The sequence below is a fragment of the Sinocyclocheilus anshuiensis genome, unplaced genomic scaffold, assembly GCF_001515605.1.
Source record: "Sinocyclocheilus anshuiensis isolate Anshui unplaced genomic scaffold, SAMN03320099.WGS_v1.1 scaffold274, whole genome shotgun sequence".
Taxonomy (NCBI): domain Eukaryota; kingdom Metazoa; phylum Chordata; class Actinopteri; order Cypriniformes; family Cyprinidae; genus Sinocyclocheilus; species Sinocyclocheilus anshuiensis.
The window spans coordinates 1120962-1126714 of NW_015547698.1; the positions used below are offsets into that span (position 1 = coordinate 1120962).

Genomic DNA, 5753 nt, shown 5'->3' on the forward strand with positions numbered 1-5753 from the left:
AGCAGGGACGAGCCAGGGCGGAGACAGGGCGGAGACAGGAGGGACTTGGAGCAGGCGGTGCCAGGTGGGACCCAGGCCACAGCCATGATGGCGGCCCACGGTGGAGCCGACGGAAGGAGGAGCCATGGAGGAGGAAGGGCTGACGACTCCAGGGGGCCAACCAACGGCGGCGGAGCAGGTGGTGGAGAAGCCCGAGGCGGAGAGCCGATGAGCCTGGGCGACGGGGAGGATCCGGAGGGCCAAGGCAGAGCAGATGGCACCGGCGACCTAAGCGGAGGAGGGGATCCGGAAGGCCGCGGTGGAGCCGGAGCGACAGAGGACTGAGGAGGAGCCGAAGGGAAGGAAGAGCCTGACAGAGCCGGAGGGACGAGGCGCAGCCGGAGGAGTGGAATCCCGAGGCGACGGATTGTCGACGACAGACCAAGGCGGAGCCGGAGGGACAAGCCAGTGGACTGATGGGCCATGGCAGAGAGGAGGGAGCTAGGAGCCATGGAGGAGCCACTGGGTCGACGGGCCGAGGTGGAGTCTGGGTCTCAGAGGCTGGCGGCAAGGGATTCTCCAGCCACGGTGACAATGGAGGAACTGATGGTGGGCTGAGGGCGAGCAGAGGGGCTGCCAGACGACAGCGGTGGAGGGGTGGGTGGGCGGGCATTTGTGAGCCTCCGGGCTCTCCGGGCTTAACTTGGGAACAGGAGCCCTCTCTGGGCTGGACATGGGAACAGGAGCCCTTTCAGCCTTCCACATTCCCAGATCCATGCTCACCCTCAGCCACGGTGCAGGGGGCGGAGCTCCCCTCCGCGCTTTCACAGTCCATGTCCACTGCCCGTGGTGAGCTCTGTAGCCAGCTCTCTCACCTGGTCTGACGTCATAGGCTCAGGCTCCGGGGCGATCCTCAGCACTGTCACTCTCTCTGGTGATGGCTCGTCGGTCGCGGCAGACTCTCGCTCTCCATCAGCGGTGGGCTTGGGCTTGCACTCCGTGCAGCGGGGAGATGGTGGGCTGGGCTCTGGGTCTGGCTGTGTTCTGGATCGGAGGTAGACACTCTCCAGACACCGGATGATTGCTTCCATCCAACTCAGTCCAGTGATGTCTGGGAGGTCAATGGAGCGATGGTAATTAGCCCCGATCCAGAACAGTGAGTTCAGCGCAGCGTCGTCAAACGCCGTTAAAATGACGAGCTGGCTGAACTCAACCGCATACTCCAACAGGGAAAGGTCTTTGCGGGCTAGGGTGGTGAACTTGGCAACGAGGGGATCCATAGGGAAAACGGAAAACAAAACACTGAAAAAACACAGAAAAAAAGCAAGGTTAACTGTATTTTGGTCGGGTCTTCTGTCACTCTACGCTGTCGGAAGGAACGATGGAGATGCGAAGTGGCATTAACAGTCTTTAATCATAGAAACACGGGATAATCCACATCAGGAACTGGAGCAAACACACGTAGACAACAAAGTAGACCCGACAAACACAGACTGAACAGACTGGGGCTAAATAACGAGGATAACGAGGGACAAGATGAGACACACCTGACATCAATGAACAATCAACGTGAGGGAGAAACTGGGTGACGCAGCACGTAAGGAGGGAAAACACAACAAAAGCCCTATTCGGACTGTAATTGTTTCTCAGGGGGACGTAAGTGATTTTCACCATTTACAGGGGGTAGTTGGTGATTTTAATGCCGTCCGAATCCAGGAAAATCCCCGGCTGAATTACCTTCTGTTTTTTGACAAACACCAAGGTCGTGTGGTAACTTAATTGTCCTCCGAATCCACATCTCTGAGCTTACGAGAAAAAATAAATTCAAAATTAAGTTTAAACCCTTTTTGAGCACTCTTGAACACCGAAAGGTAACGTTGTAGCCTACTTCAGTGTAATTTGCATACATATTTATTTCTGAAATGCTGGAAAGTATTTCAAATAACAATACTTCATAACTGCTCCACCACAGCGACTGGGAGAAGAAAGATAAGAAAAGCACATAAACATTCGAAATTGGTCTTTATTGTGGCAGCAGCAGGTATGCAAAACAATTTTAAAATGTGTATTATAAACAGATATATATCAGGTAAAAGTATATACAACTATAGCGCGTCTATTTTCCTATTTTTTAAACAGGAGATTTAAATAATCAAATAATAAATAGGATTATATATTATAAAATATGCTTGGAATAATAAGAATACATTTTACATAATAATAAGTATTTTTAAATACATTTTACACAATAATAAGAATAAATTTGTAAATAAAATTCATTTTATTTACAGCAGACAATCATGTGACTGGCCACGTGAGCAGCACGTTCCCGGGTTTGTAGGATCACAGAACTCGCTCCTCAACTGTGAATAGATCGCCATTGGAATAACGTGGGGCGCTGTTGAGCTCGGGAGGGAAGTGCCAAAATAAGAAGAGGACCTCCATAAAAACAACTGGAATATTATTTAATATCCAGATTTCAGATGTAAATTGAGTAAATGTCTGACCTCATTATTGAAGACACAGTAGATCAGGAAGATGAAGGTTCCCTGCTGGGAGTTCAAGATCAGGAAGAGGATCTCCAGCACCTTACTGCCATTAGTGAAGAAACCCAGAATCCAGGAGCAACCAAGAACCACACACTTGTTAAGAGTACAAACAATGCATATTACTTGGTGTGTTTCATCTGTGAAACTTCAGCGTTGAGATTTTTGAGATTTTTGATCAGACTGATGACGATCCTTATGAAGATAATCATGTTTAACTGCAGAAAAAGAAGAAACTTAAATCTAAGATCACTTTAGTATTTTGGTTTCAACAGCCCAAGTGAAAAATTCCTGTAACTAGAACTTACTGCTAGTATGACACAAACAGGACCCAGAAAACTCCAGATAAAACCTCCATCTTTTTTAATCCAGCAACTGTTCAGAAGAAAACACAATATAATAACTGAATGAACTGATCAAAAATACTATTTCAGGTGCTGACTGGTGAAATATTACTGGAAAAAGTGTAATAAACTGCAAATATATTATAATCTTCTGGGTGATTTTGAAACTGTATAAAATGCATTTATCAGAGAGCAGTGTTGTTCCAAAATATCTAAGCTGTCAGTCATAAACTAAGAAGTGTGTTTGACTTCATGTGGTGCTGCACATACCGATCTGCATCTGACATGAAGCAATTAATGCATGCCGGTTAGAAATTTTGTGTGACTTGAGATGTGTATTAATAAAGTACTGAATGAAAAGCATTTATTTTGCTACATAAAAATGTCGCAGACACCACATGAGCATCACTACGGGAAGCAGAAAGTGTCTGACTTCACGTCTCTATTTTCAGCTCCTCCCCTGACTACAAGTGGCAAATCTCGCTGATCGGTTACATCCAGCCGCAGCTGAAGTTAAACACACCTACTGTCTTTATATCATCTAATCAAATAAATTTTAAAAAAGCAACTCACTCTTCGCTGCCGTAGCCTTCAGGAACCAGACCGACAGACACACACACCACAACCAGAGCAACCAGGTATCCAATCGCACACAGGAATCAACTGCTAAGCACCTCCCTCTTTCTGGAGCTGATCTGTGATAGGTTCTTCACACAGATGAAGAGCAACATAGCTTCAATGAACATCCACACAAAGCCGGAGAGAAAAAGGAAGTGCAGAAGGCCTGAGATCATGGCACACAACACCTGGAGACCATGAGAGACGGTTATGATGATTCTCAGTGAGGCTGTGCTGAGCTGTAGGGCTCCTTCATCATTCTCACCTGCTGACGCCGTATGAGGCTCAGGAACTGCTGTGTGAGCAGAAACAGAAGGTGAGCCAACAGAAGACTGATGCAGATGTTGATTCGAGCCACATTATTCACTCCAGGACTCCACTGACAAAGGGCAAAGGTCAACAGGGCCAAACTGAAGAACATCAGCCCCACGATCACACACACCAAATTCAACAGCTCCATCAGTGAGTCGCTCTGAGAAAACATGAGAGAACATGAGTGCCAAATCTGTGCTGTTCTTCAGTGTTCACTAGAAATATTCTGTACCTCTGACTGACGGCTGGTTTGCATGATGAGAGCGAATGTCGACAGATGATCACAGGAACACACAGTGCAGCTGCTGTTGGTCTTTAAAACAGAACAACCATCTACAATCCACTCGCTGATATTCCAGTACACACAGAACAGAGAACCGCTGGGATCAAACTCCTGCAAAAACAAGAAGAAAATATCAGAACACTGAATATTAGATGTTTTCAGATGTTCATCAGTGCTCTGATAAAACACAAGCACATTTCAGTCTCTCACTCTGATGTGTTTGAGGGTGAAGTTGACTGGTTTGGTGAGTTCAGTGTTGGTGGTTTTGGGAAGAGTAGCTGAGATCACAGTGGACATCATGGTTTTAACCGTGTCATTTGATGTGTTGAAGAAGTCTGGCTTCAGTAGATTCTACATCGTGTTGTAGCTCATGAAAGCCACAGCAGCTGATCCTGTGAGACAGAAACAGAAAAGCAATACTATGTTAAAACAACAACAATAAAGAAAATAAGTAAATGTGGTTTAGCAGATATATTGTCAATTTTTATTTTAGATTTTTTTTTTTTAATCACACTATAACATTTCACATACTTGTTTCATTGTTGTTCTTGGCGATCCCTATGAGATCGATGTCCACAGAAGAATTTGTCGTGCCGAGTCGAGGGATTTTCTCTATGGTGACCTGTGGTCCAACCATGAAGACTTCAACCTCTGATTAAGCACAAAACAAGACTATGCTATAGTAAATTATTAACAATATTTATCTTTTTTATGAAAGCCCAGTGATTGTAATCACTATTTATATTGTTGGGTTTGATGGTTTTGAAGTTCTCTGATGCCGTTTGAATCAGGTAACCCTTCAAACAGTGCTTTTCTTTAATCTTTAATTTACTAAGTAGTCCTATTAATGAAGGCCAGTGTGATTGACACCAATACAACTACTGATGTCTCTATTAAATGCACTGTAAAATCCAATAGTTTACCTTACTTAGATTTAGTTACCTTTACTTAGTTGTTATACTTACTAGGTTTGATTAAGTTACAGCTACTTTCAAGGCAACTAAAACAATTTACTTACTGCTTTGAGTGACACTTACTTAAAATATTCAAGTCAAATATTCAAATATCAAATTTAATTTTTCATAAATACCATGATATGCTTTTATTTGGGTTTATATAATCCTTAAATAATGTGTGATAATATGCTAAAGTCACACACAGACTTAAACATTCAGCACGCGAATCACAACAATGGTAAAAGTTCAGTTTCATTTATTTTCATTACTTGTAACAATAACCATTTTATTTGCTCTTTTTGATGTGCTACTACTGACACAAGACAGCAAATAAAATTGTCAAATAAAATCAACAACTGTAAAACAAAGCAACTGTATAATTTATTCATGCCACAATGCATTCTGGGAGTCAGTGAGTAGCTATACTAAGTCATGAGTAAACCTACATGAAAGGATCAAGTACCCCCTACAGTTCTTTTTTAGTTACTAGAACTCTCGTGTAAGTAAACTATACTAACTAAGCATTTGTCAGTACAACATACTATTCCTATTTCACTTTACTTAGTTTTTTCAAGGCAATCGGTTTGCATGCTTTTTTTAAGTAAGCCCAACTAATTAGATTTTACAGTGTGCGTTTTTCCTTCAATTTAAGCCATTAATTATAGGCATTCAACATTGCAGTATAATTGACACCCATTATTTTAATATTTAACAG

At 43.3% G+C, this 5753-nt stretch overlaps 1 pseudogene; it reads right to left on the reverse strand.

Annotated features, from left to right (window-relative positions):
- LOC107703690 (adhesion G protein-coupled receptor E3-like) overlaps positions 1–5753 on the reverse strand; it is a 17775-nt pseudogene that overhangs the window by 10837 nt on the left and 1185 nt on the right.